Source organism: Nomascus leucogenys, chromosome 17, assembly GCF_006542625.1.
Source record: "Nomascus leucogenys isolate Asia chromosome 17, Asia_NLE_v1, whole genome shotgun sequence".
In the NCBI taxonomy this organism is placed as follows: Eukaryota; Metazoa; Chordata; class Mammalia; order Primates; family Hylobatidae; genus Nomascus; species Nomascus leucogenys.
This window is the reverse complement of record NC_044397.1, coordinates 63595583-63616672: the sequence shown is the minus strand read 5'-3', so window position 1 is coordinate 63616672 and position 21090 is coordinate 63595583. Positions and strand designations below refer to the sequence as shown.

Below are 21090 nucleotides of genomic sequence, written 5' to 3'. Positions count from 1 at the left end.
ATGATCTCCATTTTAACGTCAATGCTGGTCAGTTTTGCCTTAACTCGAAAAGGAAGGGGGTATAACAAGGTGTGTTCATTCTCCCTTCCCTTGCCATCACAGCCTGGAATGCAGTTTTTCAGGTTTCTTTGCAGTCCCTTTAGCCAAGAGGGAGTGCATTCAGTCGCTTGGGGGACTTAGGTTTTTATTTTTGGTTTACATTCATAAATGTGTTTTTCTAAATTTTATCTCTGTCAAGATTAAATGTATAATTTTAAAAATGCATCCCAATTTTAAAAATCTTTCAAGAGATTAAGGAACACACACATTCCAGACCATTTCCCGTTTTCTCAACTTGATGCTTAGGAAAGTGTTGTATAGGCATCAGGAGACCAAGAAGAGTGGGAAGACTAATCAGCACATCCAATTCTGGAAACTTGGGATCCAAAGTCATTTATCAGGATAATTCCGTATGTGGCTCTGATAGGCCTTCTTAGAGAATTAATGAAAATAAATTAAGGTGGGGTTCTTGGACACTCAAGTATAGACTCCTAAATAAATTTGACAAAGTCTTCCCCTAACTTGACAGCAGAGTGCCCAAGTAGACAGGGAAAACACCTCAGGGTAGAATAATCCCTAGGTTCGTTTTGTGGGTGCTGTATTTGGCTCCTGGTTAGAGGTAAGCATAAAGGAAACACTTTAGTTAGTTTCTTTAAAATGTCCTGTGGTTCTTCTGGAAAGAATTTGACACAATGTGCTCCAGAGCAGGGCTATTGCAATAGAAGGTGCTACAGTTTCCTTTGAAGAGCCTGCATGCATACACCAGGAAAATTTAAAAGGTCAACACTGGTAGCAGAGAGAATTCTTTCATTGATGATCTGTAGACTTGGAACCAATGAGAATCACTAGGTGAATGTTGAACAAAGTCATGGCATACAGGATAACATGGCTTAGTTCAGGCAGGGAAGTAAGACAGACGTAAAGGACCATTTCTGTGGGCTACCAAGGACTCTGCCAGGGAAATGATGTAGACTTGAGGGGAGTCTCAGTGACTCTGCAAAGTGGGGCCTGAAAATACCAGATCAATGAATTTATTCCCGGTCTTTGAATTCCTCACATCTTTTGGTCAGAGCCTGGGGGAGAAGAGTAATATTTGTACTACCCCCGTGACTGTTAGTGGATCCTTAACATTTCACCATTGCTGAGGCTGGTGTGACCAGAGGAAGCAAGAGTTGGCCAAAAGATATGGCCAAAAGATTCTAACAGAGCTTTAGGAGAGCATTATAGACATGGATCAAAGGGAAACTTTCAGATCAATGGAAAATTAAAACAAAGAAGAATAGTCACTTTTCTAAAAGTTTATTTTTTGAGACAGAGTTTTGCTCTGTCACCCAGGCTGGAGTACATTGGTGTGATCATGGCTCACTGCAACCTTCATCGTCTGGGCTCAAGCAATCGTTCTATCTCAGCCTTCTGAGTAGCTGGGACCACAAGAGTGTGACACCACGCTCAGCTAATTTTTGTGAGTGTTTTGTTTTGTTTTGTTTTGTTTTGTTGTTTTGTAGAGATCAGTTCTTGCTAGATTGCCTAGGCTGGTCTCGAACTCCTGGGCTCAAGCAACCAGCTCAATTCAGCCTCCCAAAGTGCTGGGATTATAGGCATGAGCTACCTGCTCGGCCAATAGTCATTTTTCTTTTTATTTGTTTTCTTTCTATTTTTATTTCTTCTTACTTTAAAAGAAAGTAAATTGTGTGTGAGGTTGTAGACTAAAATGTTTATCTCCCCTCAAATTCATGTTGAAGGCCTGATCCCTAATGTAATTGATGATATTTGCAGGCAGGGCATTTTGGAGGTAATAGGTTTAGATGAGATCTTGAGGATGGAGTCCCCATGTTGAGATTAGTGTTCTTACTAGAAGAGGAAGAAATCAGAGCCCTCTCTCTCCCCATACACATACACCAAGGAAAGACCAATGAGCACATAGCAAGAAGACAGCTACAAGACAGGAAGGGGGCCTTCACCAGACCCCAGATCTGCTGGCACCTTGATCTGGGACCTCCCAGCCTCCAGAACTGTGAGAAATATTTGTTGTGTAAGCCATCAATACATATACATATATAGAATACAGCCACCACCGAATCCTATCAAATCCCATTCTCTCTCTGGAAGAAAATTCTGTTATCAGTTGTCTGTATACACATGAGATTGTTTGGATTTGTGTCTTCACCCAAATCTCATGTCGAACTGTAATCCCCAATGTTGGAAGAGGAGTTTCATAGGAAGTGATTGGATCATGGGGGCAGAGGTCCCTCCTGCTGCTCTCATAATAGTGAGCAAGTCTCATGAGATCTGGTTGTTCAAAAGTGCATAGCACCTCCCTCTTCTCTCTCTTCCTCCTGCTCTGGCCATATGAGGTGACTGCTTTCACTTTCTGCCATGATTGTAAGTTTCCTGAGGCCCCCAGCCATGCTTCTTGGAGAGCCTGCAGAACCACGATCCGATTAAACTCATTTTCTTTATAAGTTACCCAGTCTCAGGTATTTCTTTATAGCAGTGCAAGAATGGACTAATATAGCCTGTCTTGGACTTGGAGTTGGACTTTTTCTTTTTCTTTTTTTTTTTTTTAGATGGAGTTTTCACTTTTTTTGCCCAGGCTGGAGTGCAATGGCGCGATCTCGGCTCACTGCAACCTCCGCCTCCCGGGTTCAAGCGATTCTCCTGCCTCGGCCTCCTGAGTAGCTGGGATTACAGGCATGCACCACCACACCCGGCTAATTTTTTGTAGTTTTGGTAGAAACAGGGTTTCACCATGTTGGTCAGGTTAGTCTCAAACTCCCGACTAGGTGATCCGCCCATCTCAGCCTCCCAAAGTGTTTTTTTTTTTTTTTTTTTTTTTTGAGATGGAGTCTTACTCTGTCACCCAGGCTGGAGTATAGTGGTACGATCTCGGCTCACTGCAACCTCAGCCCCTGGATTCAAGCGATTCTCCTGCCTCAGCCTCCTGAGTAGCTGGGATTACAGGCGCCTGCCACTGTGCCTAGATAATTTTTTTGTATTTTTAGTACAGACGAGGTTTCACCATCTTGGCCAGGCTGGTCTTGAACTCCTGACCTAATGATCCATCCACCTCAGCCTCCCAAAGTGCTTGGATTACAGGTGTGAGCCACCTCACCAAGCCCTATCTTGGACTCATTCTATGTATTTTCACTTACTTACATTATTCCCCTTGGAGAATATATTACTTAATCTCTGTGCCTCACTTTCTTCATCTCTAATGTGGATAATAATAGTTCACTTTCTAAGAAGCAATTGTGGGTTTCCAATGAGATAGTATATATAAAGTCATTGTTACAGTGATGGGCACATTGGGAGTTTTCAAACATTCTTCAGTCTGTATCTTGCTATATAGTTTGGTTTTATTTTCTGTTTTTTACACAAGTGGAATCATGCTCTTCGTGTCTTTGTGAAACTTGCTTTTTCATTTAGCAATATATCTAAGATATCTTTTATGTCCAAATATGTAGCTCTACCTCCATCTTTATCATTATTGTGTAATTTTTGTTTGTTTGTTTGTTTGTTTTGAGAGGGAGTCTCGCTCTGTCACCCAGGCTGGAGTGAAGTGGCGCGATCTCAGCTCACTGCATCCTCCGCCTCCTGGGTTCATGCAATTCTGTCTCAGCCTCCTGAGTAACTGGGGCTACAGGTGCATGCCACCATGCCCAGCTAATTTTTATATTTTTTAGTAGAGATGGGGTTTCACCATATTGGTCAGGCTGGTCTCGAACTCTTGACCTCAGGTGATCCACCCACCTCGGCCTCCCAGTGTGTTGGGATTACAGGCGTGAGCCACTGCGCCCAGCCATTATTGTATAATATTTTATGGGATGACTATACCACAGAAAATTTACCATTTCATTTTGTTAAGTTTGCTGTCAATTCATCAGAGTAACAGATAACACTTCAATAAACCCTGTTGTATAAACATATGGATTCTTCTCCGGGATAAATACCTAGAAGAGGAATTCCTGCACAGAAGGCTATGGTCATCACTAATTTTGATAGACATTATGGTTCTTAAAAAAAATAACTTGTACAGGGACAAATTATATCTTTCCTAACCATATGAATTTGGGTTTTTCCACTTTTATTTCAGTGAGGTCTAGCGACACAGCTTGTCATACTTAATGTGAAGCATGAGAATCCGATTGGTATCAGTGTATATAGCCCATTTGTTACTAACACTTTCATACACATTGTATCTACGACAGGAATGTGGAATCACAGTCCTGTCTTAGAAAGAGGGCACGGTTCATTACAGAATATAAAATTAGAGCTCATGTGGATTACAGATAGTAGTACTAAAAATCCCCAGGTGTAAAGAACAGTCATAGCAACCTAATTTTCTGGGGGCAGTTAGGCTGCCTTCTTACTCTCTTCTTTCAGCCCACTGGGCATCCCTTTAGCAGCTGGTAACATTCTTAACAGAATTAGAGGACAGAATGGAAGTCAACAAATCTGCTTCATCCATGCCTTCAACAAGCCTGCACCAAGCCATCAGAATGTGATGTCCCTCTGACACCAACCGTCTGTTCTCAAACTCTCCAGCCACTGTTGAGAATTCACTCTTATATTTAGTGATTCTCAGTGTAAAGCAGCCATTGCTTTTCTAGGAGAAAATTAAATAATGATGACCAAAGAAACAAAGACTATAATACATTATTCCCTCAGCAAAAGCTCTTCAGATGTTTCAAGGCATTTATTTTATTGCCAATCATACTTTTCTTTCTTCAAATCTTATCTTCCCATGAAGGTAAGGGAACTCTTTAACTCTTCTTGACACTATTTATACTATTTCTTTTCAAGTTTTCTATAGGCCATTTGGTGTGAAACTAAACATTTTAAAAGCATCCAATCAGATATTAGTTTTAAAAAATGTGAGTGTTTTTTCTTTTTGTTTTTGTTTTTTGGTTTGTTTTGAAATACACTGGTGAATTCCAATAAGAAGTTTTCAACATTAAAAGAGTGACACCATATTTACTGATTTATTAAGAACTTATTTTTGTTTGTTTTCTCTTCATTTTAGCAATTCTCTGCAGAAAAGCAGGTAACTTATTTCTCAATTCTAAATGCTATTTTGCCTTCACAGTCCTATATTAACACCCTGAAGTCATACTCTTCAAATAAGGGTGACAAATTGTAAAGGAGGAAAATAGAGAGGAATGAAGAAAAACACGGAATGATAAGGAGATTAAAATGTTTTTTCTAAATGTCTCCATAGCTTTAACTAGTTTATAATTAATAAACCACTTGGAGTAGCCTGACGTATTTGATTATACAAACCACATTTTATAAGTTTAGCTTGGACCCCAGGAAGTTTCAGTGCTCAAAGATAGATGTTCATTTTTTTTTTTTTTTTTCTGGCTTGATCCTTTTTAAAATGGCCCAGGTGAGGGTTTCCTTTCACATACTTTAAGCAGTTTAGAGGTTAATTGTGGCCATGCATTATGGTGTAAAACTCTCTGTCTCCTGGGGTTTGAGTGCCAAGGAAGAGTGGTCGGGGGAGATTTCAATGAAGAATATTCCTCTTGCCACCCAACTTCAACTTAACATCGGAAATGCAGACAGACAGATGAAGAATCCAGATGAGACCAACGTGCTAGCTTTGTTATCAATAAAAACTAGTCTGGGTGACGTGGTTTAGATATAGGACAAATGGTCTTGCTGAGACTTCTCCCCAAATGAGGCCAACTTAGCCAGTCACAGGGCGTGCTGAGCAGGAGCAGGTCCATAAATAGTAGAGTGCCCTGAGAAACACCTTCCTCAGGAAGGGACTGAACCAAGCCTGGGAAGCCAGCAGTATAACTCTGAGGAAGTTCTTTCACATGATAACAGGAGGGGTGAAACATAGGTGATAGTTTCACCATAACATTTGACTATTTTTTTATTGTGATAAATACACCTAACTCGAAATTTACCATTTTAATCACAAGGTGCACTTTTAATGCAAACCTTTTAAAGTGCACAATTCGGTGGCATTAAGTACCTTAACAGTGTTGTACAGTCATCACCACTATCACCAGAACATTTTCATCACCTCTCCAAAAAACTCCTTATGCATTAAGTAGTCACTCCCCTGCCCCCCAGCCTTTGGCAACGACCAGTCTGCATCCAGTCTCTATGGATTTATCTAGTCTAGATGTTTCATGTAAATGAAATCACACAATATTTGACCTTTCGTATCTGGCTTCTTTCATTTTGCATAGTGTCTCCAAGCTTCATTCATGATGTAGCATGGATCAGAACTTCACTTTTTATGGCTGAATAATATTCCATTGTATGAATATACCACATTTTGTCTCTGTTAATCTGTTGATGAACATTTGAATTGTTTCCACCATTTGGCTTTTGTAAATAATATGCTGTGAACATTTGTGTACAAGTTTTGGCTTGAACTTCTGCTTTCAGTTCTTTTGTGCATATACCCAGGAGTGAAATTGCGTGTGTCTTGTGGTAATTTTATATTTAACTTTTTGAGGAATCACTAAGCTTTTCCACAGCAGCTGCACCATTTTACATTTCTAACAGCAATGTATGAGAGTTCCAGTCTCTCTACATCCTCCCCAATACTTGTTTTCCTTTTTGTACTCATACAGCCATCCTAGTGTGTGTGAAATGGTAGCTCACTGTGGTTTCGATTTGCATTTCCCTAGTGACTAATGATTTTGAATGCCTTTTCATGTGCTTCTTGGCCATTTGGATAACTTCTTTGGTAAAATGTCTTTTCAAGTTTTTTGACTGCTTTTTAATTGGCTGGTTTGACTTTTTGTTATTGAGTTGTAAATGCTCTTTATGTATTCTAAACAATAGACCCCATCATATATATAATTCACAAATATTTTCTTCCATTCTATGGATTGTCTTTTCCTTCTCTTGATAGTATCCTTCAATGCATAAAATTTTTAATTTAGATGAAATCCAACTTATCTGTCCTTCTTTTGTTCCTTATGCTTTTGATGTCATATCTAAGAAAACATTGCCAAAGCTAAGATGATAAAGATTTATCCTATGTTTTCTTCTAAGAGTTTCATAGTTTTAGGTCTGAAATCTCACTGATTTTCCAAAAATAAAACAACACCAAAACTTTTTCTAAACATCAACTTTACTGAAGTGTAATTTACATATGATAAAATGCACTCATACCATTTGACCCAGCAATCCCATTACTGGGAATATACCCAGAGGATTATAAATCATTCTACTATAGAGACATATGCACACATATGTTTGTTGCAGCACTATTTACAATAGCAAAGACTTGAAACCAACTCAAATGTCCATCAATGATAGACTGGATAAAGAAAATATAGCACATGGAATACTATGAAGCCATAAAAAAGAACGATCATGTCCTTTGCAGGGACATGGATGAAGCTAGAAGCCATCATTCTCAGCAAACTAACACAGGAGGAGAAAACCAAACACTGCATGTTCTCACTCGTAAGTGGGAGGTAAACAATGAGAGCACATGGACACAGGGAGGGGAACATCACACACCAGGGCCTGTCAGAGGGTGGAAGAAAGGGGAGGGAGAACATTAGGACAAATACCTGATGCATGTGGGGCTTAAAACCTGGTGATGGATTGATAGGTGCAGCAAACCACCATGGCACATGTATACCTCTGTAACAAACCTGCATATTCTGCACATGTATCCCAGAACTTAAAGTAAAATTTAAAAAATGCACTCAATTTTTAGTATACAATTTAATGAGTTTAGACAAGTGTCTACCCCAATTAACCACAATAAAGACATGAACATTTCCATTACCCCAGAAAGCTTCCTTGACCCCCTTGCAGTCAGACTTCCCAACCCTCCCATCTATGCAATCACTGATCTGATTTGTATCACTATAGATGAGCTTTATCTGGTCTAGAATCTCATATAAATAAAGTCATACAAATGATGAACTCCTTGTGTCAGATTTTTTTCTCAGCATAATATATTTTGATTGATTTATGTTGTTGCTTCTATTAGTAATTTGCTCCATTTTATTACTTAGTAGTATTTGATTGGATAGATATACTACAACTTATTTAACCTTTTACCTTTTGGGATGAATAGTTTTTTTTTTTTTTTATAAAAATAATGTTTGTGTATCCCCTTCATTATAAAACCAAAACAGGTTTTGGATAGAAAAATTAAAACATGTAGGCCACAAAGAGGCAAAAAATTATAAAACTCATATTTTACTATGGAAATGTTAACACTTTGATGTATAGCTTCAAAACTCTTTCTGGGGCCGTGTATAGGTATGTTTCTATTTTTAAGATATTTGAAACCATTTCCATTTTTTTTCCTGAAATTTACCTAAAGCTCCAATGCTGAAATTAAAAACAAAAAACAAAAAACAAAAAAAAGCACTAAGATCCCCTAATGAGACAGAGTCAATCCCTGAGACTAGACACTTTATCCCAAGACTTAGTAAGAGGTGGCAGAATCCTCACCCCCATGGCCAGGCACCATCCCAATGCTCCTTCCTTCAGAGTCTGTGTAAGCAGAGGAAGGCGGAAGTATTGAGATTGTTGGCTTTGTAGGTTATTTAGATTTAGAGTAAGAATAATTTTGTGTGTGTCTTTTTGTCTGGTGAGGTGGTCATGCACTTTCCTCTTCAAAGTCAAGTGGGGCAGCTCCAAGAGAATTACTGAAGCAGCTTGGGAGTATTTGCAACAAGGAATGACTGGCCTGTGCTCCACTTGGATGTCTATTCAGGTGGAGGACTGGCTTGCCTGACTCTGCCTAATTGGAAAGGAAATGAACATAAGAGAGAGAGCAGGGTACCAAGAGGGGGTGTCAGTGGGGCCGCTTGCATCTGCACAGTGGCACTGGCATGTCCTGAAGGCCTGTGCCTCCTGTGTGCTCACGGGGAAACCGCAGAAGGGACCTGAGTAGAGCTCATCTTGCCCCACTTAGAAGGGGAACCAGGAGGAAAGCCCATGTGATTGAGCATGGTGGGAATTGACAGGGAGTGGAAGGGTGGATCTACCACATCAGGGAAGTGTGCAGTTGGCAGGCGTGGTGAGCCTCCGCTGGGGGCTCTCGAAGGGTCTGCATTTGGATGCCCACCCCATAGAGGGCAGGGCTGTCGGTGTATTTTAGCCAGAGCAGGAAAGACTCCAGCAAGGAGACGACTGTGGCCATGGCCAAATCATCAAGGAAAAAACAGCTCTTTCTTGTCTCCTCCCCTTCAGAGGCAAAGCAGGCCCTCCCTTCACCTTCCAAACGTCTCAAGCTGACACCCAGGGGGCAGGTGATGACGTTGGAGTTGGATTGAGATTGGAAATTTAAACTGGAGAATACTTGATAATTGGAAGTGACTAGACATATATGGGATCTGATGCAGTTAAAGAAAAAAGGAATGGGACTCAAAAGGCTTTGTGGGAAGCAGTATGTAGAAGGAAAAAAAAATCTGATATTAAAAATAACTATTACACAAGCATAACAACACACTAGTACTATTATTATACTTGTATTCTTTAGTAAACTGTTTTATATAAAACTTAGCAATGTATAGTGAACACTGACCATACCCATGTGTGTTCATCTAAGACATCATACTTAATAGTGGAATCGTATTCCATTACATGCAGGTACCACAATTTAGAGGTGGACATTTACAGTGTTTTCATTCTTTTAGGACAAATATCATTATCATTAATATTTGCACACACTCTAAAATAATTCCTTAGGTGACAATCTAGAAATAGAATTGCAAGATCAAAGATGTACGTCTATCTATTAACAAAATGCCCAACAACAATATTATACCAGCTTATGTGACCACCAGCACTAAGAAAGCCTTCGTTTTTTTTTTTTTTTTCTTAACCAGTTAGTTAGATTTCTTTGGTGAACTGTCCCTCGCCCCAATCTCATTGTATTGTTTGTATGAAGCAGGCTGGCTACAAAGAACATACGGCTCTGCACTTCACTAGCCACATATATCTGTAGTTCATGTTTAGTTAACAGGGATACTTGCAAATTCATTGTTGCCCTACGCCTTTCTGAAGCTTGGCCACATAAACAGGAATTCATGGAGGGCTAATCTTTCCCTTACAGATACTTCGAATTTCATTGTTGCATCAAGCCAGCTGATTTGGGAGCTGAGTTCCTGGATAGGACATACTATTCGTGGTGTTTTACCAGAGTGAAAGCACAGGTGTTATCATCATTCTATATTAAGAGAAATATAAGTGTCCACTCTGTGAAATCTGTCACATGTATAGAAAAAGGATACAGTCTTTTTTTTTTTTTGAGCCAGAATCTCACTCTGTCACCCAGGCTGGAGTGCAGTGACACGATCTTGGCTCACTGCAACCTCCTCCTCCTGGGTTCAAGCAATTCTCCTGCCTCAGCCTTCCAGGTAGCCGGAATTAGAGGTGCACACCACTACACCAGGCTAATTTTTGTATATTTTTTTAGTAGTGACAGGGTATCACCGTGTTGGCCAGGCTGGACTCGAACTCCTGACCTCAGGTGATCTGCCTGCCTCAGCCTCCCAAAGTGCTGGGATTACAGGCCGGCATAAGCCACTGCACCCGGCCTACTGCCATTTTTTTATTCGGTCTCCTTTCTGTGAGGAGCCCTGGGGAAATTGTCTTTAGTCTCACTATAAGAAATAGTTATTCTTTTCCTGAACTAATTTTATTTAATTCTATGGATACTATGACACTTTAAAGACATTTTTAGGAAAATCAGGTTTTGGCCCACATCCAGCAAGAGGAAAAGATTTCATGGTGTACATTCATGTCGCTTTTTCATTCTGGCTGAGGGCTACTTTGCTCAGCCTTTCATATATTCCCTTCCTTCCTTCATTCCTTCCTTCCCTCCTTCCTTCCTTCATTCCTTCCTTCCCTCCTTCCTTCCTTCCTTACTTTTGACAAGGTCTTGCTTTGTGGCCCAGGCTAAAGTGCAGTGGTGCCATAAGGGCCCACTACAGCTCTGACCTCCTGGACTCCAGTGATCCTCCCACCTCAGCCTCCTGAGTAGCTGGGACTACAGGCACGTGCCACCACACCCAGCTAATTTTTGTACTTTTTGAACAAGATCTTGTCTTTTACAGGGACATGAATGGAGCTGGAAGCTGTTACCCTTAGCAAACTAACGCAGGAAGAGAAAACCAACTACTACCTGTTCTCACTTATAAGTGGGAGCTAAATGATAAGAACACATGGCCGATAAAGGGGAACAACACCTACTGGGGCCTATTGGAGAGTCGGGGGTGGGAGGTGGAAGAGGATCAGAAAAATAACTAATGGGTACTAGACTTAATACCTGGGTGATGAAATAATCTGTACAACAAACCCCCATGACACACATTTACCTATGTAACAAACATGCACATGTACCCCTGGGCTTAAAAGTTTAAAAGAAAATTTTTTTTTTTTTTTTTACTTTTTGTAGAGATGAGGTCTCCCTATATTGCCCAGGCTGGTCTCGAACTCCTAAGCTCAAGTGATTCTCCCACCTCAGACTCCCAAGGTGCTGGGAATACAGGCATGAGCCACTGTGCCCGGCCTCATATATTTCCTTTTTTATCTGAAATACAAACACATCTTTCTTGTCCTCCTTGAGTCCTCTTTTAAGTAAGCTTGGAATAAATAATATTTATTTTAGATTGGTACAAAAGTACATTACTTTTAATGGCAAAAATCACAATAACTTTTGCACCAATCTAATAATATATAGTGACCAAAAGATAAATCCCTTAAAAATAAGACAACTGTTGGGAGGCCAAGGCGGGCAGATCACGAGGTCAGGAGATCAAGACCATTCTGGCTAACAGTGAAAACCCGTCCCTACTAAAAAATACAAAAAAGTTAGCTGGGTGTGGTGGCGGGTGCCTGTAGTCTCAGCTACTTGGGAGGCTGAGGCAGGAGAATGGCATGAACCCGGGAGGCGGAGCTTGCAGTGAGCCGAGATCACACCACTGCACTCCAGCCTGGGCAACAGAGCAAGATTCTTTCTCAAAAAAAAGAAAGAAAGAAAAAGAAAAAGAAAAGAAAACGGGGATGAAGTAGCAGGCAGCTTCTTTCTAGGCATAGAGGCAGATGGGAGGGCCTGGCAGGAAAAGGGCTAATAATTGGGGATAGTTAAAGACATTTAGATGCCATCACATTTCAGTTTGGGCTTTTTAACTAGAAAGATGCTTTGCTTTGAAATTCTTTAAAGGAATCACAGGCTTTGTGATAGAGGAGGGGGGTGCTTAAAAATTCCTGTGCGCTGTTTGGCTAGAAAACAACGTGAGGCCCCGGTGAGAAGGCGCAGAGGGCTGCGTGCTTGGGACCAGCTAGCTCTCAATTCCACATTCCAAAAACAGAATGACTAAGAGTCCCTCAGGCTTTTCCCTACACTGGTCAGGAGGGTCTGATAGGGCAGGGCGAGAGGCAGGACATGATCTCGACGGGCGTTGGCCAGGGGAAGCTGCGTCTGTGCCTGGAGCACTCCTTGCTCCGTGTTTCTTAGGAAGTGTGGAGGCAAGCACGGAGCAGGAGGGGAGGGCGCAGAGCATCGCTTTCTCTGTGGCAGTTGTTCATTTTCCACAGTCCTTGTTTTAGACTATTTCTTCAATTGATGACTTTTTGCTTTTGTTTTTTTATTTTAAAATGTTTAACCAACAACTAAAAATCATATGTATTCAAGGTTACAACATGATGATTTGCGATACATATGTATAGTGTAATGATTACCACAATCAAGTTAATTAACAGGTCCGTCACCACCCACAGTTACCCTTTGTGTATGTGTGTGTGTGTGAGTGTGTGTGTCTTGAGGACACTTTAAATCTTTTGAACTTCAGCTAAATATACAGTATTATTAACTATAGCCACCATTAGACTTCCAGAACTTATTCATCTTATAACTGAAACTTTGTACCTGTTAACCAACACCTCTCCATTGTCCTCACCACTGGCTCCTGGCAACCACCCTTCTACTCTCTATTTCTACTGTCTTTTCCACATATGAGTGAGATCATGCAGTATTTGTCTTTCCATGTCTCACTGACTTCACTCAGTATCATGCTCTCCATGTTTGTCCGTGATGTCAACCAATAGCAGGCTATTTCTTTTTATGGTTGAATAATATTCCATCATACATATATATATATATGTGTGTGTGTGTGTGTATATGTGTATATATATATGTGTATATATGTATATATGTACACACACACACATATATATGTACATATACACATCATGTTTTCTTTATCCATTTATCTGTAAATGGACACTTAGGTTGTTTCTATATCTTGGCTGTTATGAATAATGCTGCAATGAACATGAATTGAAATACTGATTTCATTTCTTTCAGACATATACTCAGAAGTAGGATGGTTGGATCATATGGTGGTTCTATTTTTTAATTTTTAAAGGAAACTCCATACTGTTTTCCTTAATGGCTGTACCAATTACATTTCCATCAACAATGCAAAAGGGTTCAATTTTCTGATAAGAGTGATTTTGAAGGCTGGGCACAGTAGCTCACACCTATAATCCCAGCACTTTGGGAGGCCTCCCAAAGTGCTGGGATTATAGGTGTGAGATAGGAAGATCTCTTGAGCTCAGGAATTTCAGACCAGTCTGGGTAATATAGGGAGACCTTGTCTCTACTAAAAATTAAAAAGTTAGCCAGACACAGTGGTGCACACCTGTAGTCCCAGCTACTTAGGAGGCTAAGGTAGGAGAACCGCTTGAGCCCAGAAGTTCATGGCTGCAGTAAGCCATGCTTGCACCACTGCACTCCAGCCTGGGCAACAGAGTGAGACCTTGTCTCAAAAAAAAAAAAAAAAAGAGTGAATTTGGACTTATCTGTTTTTAATACGTATAAAATAATTTTAAAAGAGGGACAGTAAATTTTAAAAAAGGATTGAGTTGGGTGGAGGCTGTGGTACTTGTTCGTGGTTGCATATGCACAAATACCAAACACCATGCTTCTTATTCTTCTCTTCATTCAGGATAGGCTCAGCTGTAACAAACTATATCAAATCTCAGAGGCTTCAAAAGACTAAGGTTTATTTCTCACTCATGCCACACGTCTACTGAGGGTCATGTGGGGTTCCACTGAGTGATGTTCTCCATCCAGGATCCCAGCCAGGATCCCAGCTGGTAGAGCAGCCTCCACCTGGAACATTGCCTAAGATATTGGAAGGGTACACCAAGGCAATGGTGAAGCTCAAAGTGGCTCCTAATGGCTGGCCAGAATCAGCCTTTGTATCTCCTTGGCCAAAGCAAGTCTCATGACCACAGCTAATTCCCAGCAGGTGAAGATGTGATTTCTTCCATCCAGAAAGAGAGAAAGCCAGAACATCTTGAACAGCTCCGGTGACTATCATATCCTTTTCTTCTAAGCCAAATATGAGATTCTTTTATAGCAGCTATGACATTCAAGGAGCTCTTGCAGATGTCCCCAGTACTGTCACAGTGGAGTTTATCTTACAGAATTGGGCCACTCTAAGTGACTACCTATTGCCTCAAAGGGTAACAGGTCTAATAGAAAGAACTGTATTCCAGAATTGTAAGTCTTCTAGATTCTGCTACTGGAAGAGTAAATGGATAAGAATAGCCAAGAACATGTGAAAGAAGAATTTGTGGAAGTTAATTTGTAATGAGGACAATCATAAATTCTTCCTAAGTTAGGTCTCCTTATCTGCAAGGTTCCCATCTGCCAAGGGGACAAGATACAACATGGGAATCCCAATGGATGCAGAAGGGAAGTAGAGATAAATTTGCCTCTTCTAGCCACACAATATCTGGTAGAAGAAATGGAGAAAAAGGCAGGGGCAGACAACCAGAGGGATGGGTAGTGATTCTGGGGAAAACAGAAGGCAGAGTATCTTCATTCCAATTTAATAAAACTATGGGAGGTGACTCTCTTGAAGGCTGCCTCCACACCCACCAGTCAAGGCTCCATCAATGTAAACTGGCAATCCAACATGGTAGTGCCCAGAGAGCCACGATTATTTATCATGTTATGGACAGATTGGCATAGGCCCTGAGGGGTACTCAAAGGCCAGTGGGACTGCTGCCAGGCCCTTGTGTTGGGGTGGTATCCAGCATAGCAGACTCCTCTAGGTTGATATTCTGGGCCACAGGGGACAGCTGGACAATGTCACATTGGTTCTGAGAGGTGCATGGCACTTGCATGAGCCAGACTGGGGCTAAGTCAGCCAGGCAGGCTGTCAGGCCCCAATCACATCAAGGATGGCCAAGGGACCATCTTGAGCTTCAAATGACCAATAGGACAAATGATGTCATCCAGAGGACCCAACCACCCAGATCTGAGACACAGTAAGCCTCCTTCATCCACCCAGACATACGTTAGGAAACTGAAAGAGGAAGAGAGGAGCCTCCAAAGATTGGGCTTTTGCGCAGAAGGAACTGAATAATTTAAAGAATGTTCATTTTATGAGGTCAGACCGAGATGAATGAATGGAGATAAGGTGTCACGAGGAAGATCAGCTCACTGAGAGCAGTAGTTCTCAACCCTGGCTGTACATTGCACATTAGAAATGCCCAGAGCTTTCAGAAAATACTGCCCCCCATCCCGAACCGCAACTATTATGTTGGAATTGCTGGTGGTGGGCTTAGATCTGGGTGTAGGTGCATATGTATGCAAGGACACATATGTATGTAATTTCTCCAGTGTTTATAATGTACAAATATGAATTATCTAATCGAAATAAACAGTGTCACTAAAGGGCATGCCCTGGCAGATGCTCAGGGCTGGTGGAATTGGCTCCAGAACTTTTGCTGTTGGCTCCCATTCCCCACTGGGAGAAGCCTAATACCTGACTCCTTGAACCAGGCCTTTGGCTTCAGACTCTGAAGTCAAATCCTTTCCTTCTCCTTCTGGCTCAGTCTCCATCGACTCAACTAGTCCTGCTTTTCTGCTTGACCCAGCCCTAGCACCCTACTCACTGGTGTGGCCATTACAGGCAGCTCAATGTAGATCAGTGAGTGTTTTGGCTGGAAGATAGACAGATGTAGCTGAAAGAAGCTGATGGATCTTTCTCAGGACTGGCAGTTACCCACCATGAGGATGAAGGCCACATGGGGTATAGTCAATTGGTGAGCGCACATCCAGTGAACTGGCTGATTCCTGCTGCGGCAGGTGCAACCTGCAGGCCCATGGATGTCAGATCTTCTACAGAAGGGAAGCCAGAATTCTTGATTTTTATCTGAAATTTACCAATATTTAAATACCAGTAAGGAATTCATTTTTTATTACATTCTATGTACCAAATGAAAAATAAACCTATTTATGAGTTAGTCCCAGCCCCAGGCTCCGGCCCTGGCCCCTGGAAAGCCTCTGGAACAGTAGGGATTGCTGAAAGAAGGGTGTGTGGATGCCAAGGATCTGCTGCGCCTTTCAGTCATGTGGGTCACAATGAGACGGTTAAGTGTTTGAGCAGACTGTGACTACACTAAAAGTGATGCTTCCCCTGGGGCAGTTTTACAATAAAGATAATAAAAACCAACAACAAAAACAACGATGATTATAATTTGGTTTTGCATAACTGCTTTAAGGAGGCCCTCAAAGTTTTACAGAATACTTTAACCCTTTCAACATCTCTATGGGGGAGGAATATGGAAAGTGATATCTTCATTTTATAGCTGGAGAAACAAATGTGGGGGGGAAAGTTACTAAACGACCAAAAATGTCACATTTTTTTCAGAGGTGGATAAAAATCTGGGCTTAAGGACAATATTTTGTTCGTTATTTTGAATCCACTTAAGAAAAATTTCAACATGACTTATTTGCTCACATCATCCCTCATAATTCTCACATCCCCTCCAGCCATCCACTCACATCCCCTGTGCCCATTTTTCTGGGCTAAGTTCAGGTCAGTTGCTTTCCATGAAAACTTGCTGGGCTGTCCCAGGTCTCAGCTGACTCTCCCTCCATCCTCTGCACCCTGGTATTCTGCATGAGGACAATTCATATCACAATTATTCATGCCTGGTCTCCAGACCAGTTGATCTACCTATTGCATTGACACTGTGTTATTGCTGTGTTTTTATTGTGCTTTTTAAATGCCACTCAACTCCTGGTAACTCCTTCAAGGTTGGGATAGAATTTCATACAATGGCTTCTGGGTCCCTCTCAGGGCCTTGGATAGAGCAGGCCCCAGAACATATGTCTCCCATTGCTTCCTTTATCTTAGCATCTACTTTCAGTTCTCTAAAACAATAGAGTTAAGAAAACAACTGGGTGTGAACCAGCTCCTTGCCAGTTTTATGAATTGCACAAGTCTCCAACTTCTCTGAACTTCAGTTTCCTCAACTGTAAGTTGGCAATATTAGTCCCTACTTCCTAAGGCTATGGTGAGGATGATATAATTTAGGGTATATAAAAATCCTAGAACATCACCCTAAACACAGTTAGCATTCTCTACACCTTAGCTGGCTTTTTTGTTTGCTTGTTTTTTGTTTTGTTTTGTTTTTTAAGACTTAACTTTTTAAAAGCAGTTGTATATTCACAGCAAAATTCAGAGGAAAGTAAAGAGTTTCTCATGTGGCTGCTGCCCCTACATATGCATAGACTCCACTATTATCAACATCCCCTATCACAGGGGTCCCCAACCCTCAGGCCAGAGAAGACCGGTACCAGTCTGTGGCCTGTTAGGAACTGGACTGCACAGCAGGCGGTGAGCAGTGGGCCAGCCAGCATTACTGCCTGAGCTCCACTTCCTGCCACATCAGCGGTGGCATTAGATTCTCATAGGAGTGAACCCCATTGTGAATTGCACATGTGAGGGATCTAGGTTGCATGCTCCTTATCAGAATCTAATGTCTGATGATCTGAGATGGAACAGTTTCACCCCAAAACCATCCCCCAAGCCACCTGTCTGTGGAAAAATTGTCTCCCCCCAAACTGGTCCCTGGTGCCAAAAAAGTTGGGGACAGCTGCCCTACCAGAATGGTACACTTGTTACAATTGATCTACCTGCTGCATTGACACATCATTCTCACCCAGAGACCATAGTTTACATCAGGTTTCACTCTTGGTGTCACACATTCTATGGGTTTGGACAAGTATATAAGGACAGGTATCCACCATTATAGTGTCATATACAGTAGTCTCACTGCCCTAAAAATATTCTGTGTACCTCCTAATTTTTTCCTCCTTCCCCTCAAACCCCTGACAACCACTGTTTTTCCTTTACCAGAATGTCATACAGTTGGAATCGTACAGTATGTAGCCCTTTCCAATTGGCTTCTTTCACTTAATAATATGGGTTTAAGTTTCCTCTATGTCCTCTCATGGCTGGGTAGCTTTTCCTTTTGTGATGAATAATGTTCTGTTGTCTGGATGTACCACAGTTTTATTTATCCATTCATCCCAACAGACATCTTGATTGCTTCCACATTTTGACAATTACTAATAAATCCAAACCTGCACCCATATGTGAGTTTGTACATGATCATGAGTTTTAAACTCCTTTGGGTTAATTCCAAGGATTGCTGGATCATATAGTAAGAGTAGCTTTAGTTTTATAAGAAACTGCCAAATCGTCTTCCAAAGTGGCCATACCATTTCAAAATCCCGTCAGCAATGAAAGAGAGTTCCTGTTGTTTTACCGCCTTGTCAGCATTTGGTATTGTCAATGTTCTGAATTTTGGCCATTTGAACAGACATGTAGTGGAATCTCATTGTTATTTTAATTTGTATTACATATAGTGTGGAAAATCTTTTCATATGTTTATTTGCCATCTGCACATCTTCTTTGTTAAAGCGTTCAGCACATTTTTAAATCTGGTTGGTTGTTTTCTTATTGTTGAGTTTTAGGAGTTTTTGGTTTGTTTTGGATAACAATCCCTTATCAGATAAGTCTTTTGCAAATATTTCCTCCCGGTCTTTGGCTTGTCTTTTCATTCTTTTGACAGTGTCTTCCACAGAGCAGAAGTTTTTAAACTTAGTGAAGTTCAGCTTATCAATTATTTTTAAATTATTCTACATTCTTATTATTAGATTAGTGTCAGAAGGTACTAAAACTTGCCCTAGTTAAAATGCAGCAGTAAACTTTTTATCTTTTTAGATCCCACACTAATATTTTGGGAGTTTCATTTTATGACATATTCTCTGGTTTTGGATTACTTTCATTCATCCATTCTTTAAGAAAAAAAATTAAAAACTTACTTAGCACTTACTATAGGTCCAACATAGGGGAAACCACAGTGAATAAAATAAGCAAGATTCCTGCATCCACAAGGCACTTCCAGTCTGGCAGGGGTGAAAGTAGTAAGCCAATTATTATAGATGGGATAACTTTTGTAAATGGAGAAAAAGCAAGTGCCGTGAAGGGCATAGCAGAGGGGACTAACTTGATCCAGAGGGTCTTAGAAGATCTCCCTTAACCTCCAAAAATCTCCATAAAATTCCCATGACAATATATGGCCAAGGGATACTGGTATTAGCAGGAACGCTCCAAGCTTTAAGGCTTTGATGGTTGAAATAAATTGACCAAAATAGAAAACAGTAACAAGTCCAACAGCTTGTTCACTTATGTCTGTGAAGTTTAGATGAAGACAGAGAAGGAATTACTGAGAGCCCAGCTACGCAGCATCACAAATGCCAACAACCCTGCCATGTCCCCACCAACTTGCCACTCAGGAAGTGGCAGAGTTGGGAAAATTGCAGTATTGGCTATATATTCCAGAAGACACCTATATGCACCATAAGAACCAGGACTTCTCATCCTGGGCAGATATCAGAGTATAGAGGTTTTTGTGTGTAGCTGGATGCCCTCCAACAGGTGTTCTCAGCATCCCTCTATTACAATTACAGTCCCTTGTCCTCCTCTTGGCTTATCTCTGAGCACTCCCCAGCAATGACTAGAGTGGAGGTATCAGAATAATAGTGGAGACAGAGGAGGAGGGCTTTGCTGGGCTGTCACCCAGAAATTACCATAAAACAGGTTTATTCTCAAGAGCCTGGGACCTCACTTCCAATGCTGCTTTTGAGCTCCTTGTCACCCAGTGAGTTAAGTATCCACCTTGGATACCTCACTGTCACCTGTCTAACTTACCAAGACACCTGGGATTGAATCCCAAACTAAACATCTTTTGAGGTTACAAAATATTCCACTGCCCTCTTCTGCTATATAACGTTTCAAAATGTCAGCACTTTTCTAGCTAGACTTTGGCCTAGAAATGGAAGTTCACACATGCTAAGGGAATGGCTATTGGTTTAATAATTTCAGTCCTGCTGGAAATACCAAAGTTCTCTGGGCGTAGTTCAAGTCATAATAATATATTGGGGCTTGTTTTTGACATTTTATGTGAAACTCTCCAAAAGCCCATGGAAAATAAGAACTCACTAAACCTCTTCATGCCCTTAGGAAGGAAAAGGAAGTTTTGAATTCTTCTCTCCCAGTTATAAATATTAAAGTATATGCAGAAAGAAAAATAAACGCTTGCTTCATCAAGTCTCCCTGGTTGCTAGGAGCTGGAGGCCAGCATGGCTGAAATGCAAAAGGGAGGATTCAATGTGAAACGGACAGCAGGAAGGGCCAGGCTTCACAGCACAGATCATGGTGGCAACCTTGGTTTAAGAAAAAGGCTAAAGAAGGGTGTGAAGCAGAAATTTGGCTGGGAATAACGCATTCAAATTTCAGGTTTAATAAATTACCGTGTTTTGCAGCAAAGGAGCTGGAGACAGAGAATGAATACAAGAAAGTCTGTAGGGAGGCAAGTGCAGTGACCTGGGTGACAGATACTGGTGGCCTGGGCTGCAACAGCAGTTGTAGATGTGGAGAGAAGACAGTAGATTTCAGAGGACAGGTCCAGAGGGTTCGACGGTGGGTTGGTTTAGTGGAAAAGGTAGAAGATGGTGTTAAGGATGTCATTTAACAGCTGGGAGAGGAAGATGTGGCACTGAGTCCAGAGAAGTAGGGGAATAGTCAACGGCGTGGTGTCACAGAAGCCCAGGAGTGGAGATGAAATATTTGCAGGAGGTTATCATAATGTTAAGTGGGTGACTACATCCTACATCCTCTGTGGATGGATCCTGCCCACCACGCCCTAAGATTAAATCACACCAACTATAGTAAG

The 21090-nt window shown here is 41.2% G+C and overlaps 1 long non-coding RNA gene across 1 annotated transcript in view; it reads left to right on the top strand.

Moving 5' to 3' along the window:
- The window catches only part of LOC105737805, an 85441-nt gene extending 68927 nt beyond the window's left edge, over window positions 1-16514 (top strand). The window contains exons 3-4 of the long non-coding RNA XR_004026468.1: window positions 10094-10193; window positions 13992-16514. This is a non-coding gene — a long non-coding RNA (uncharacterized LOC105737805). The remainder of the gene's footprint in view (window positions 1-10093; window positions 10194-13991) is intronic.
- The last annotated feature ends 4576 nt before the right edge of the window (window positions 16515-21090 follow it).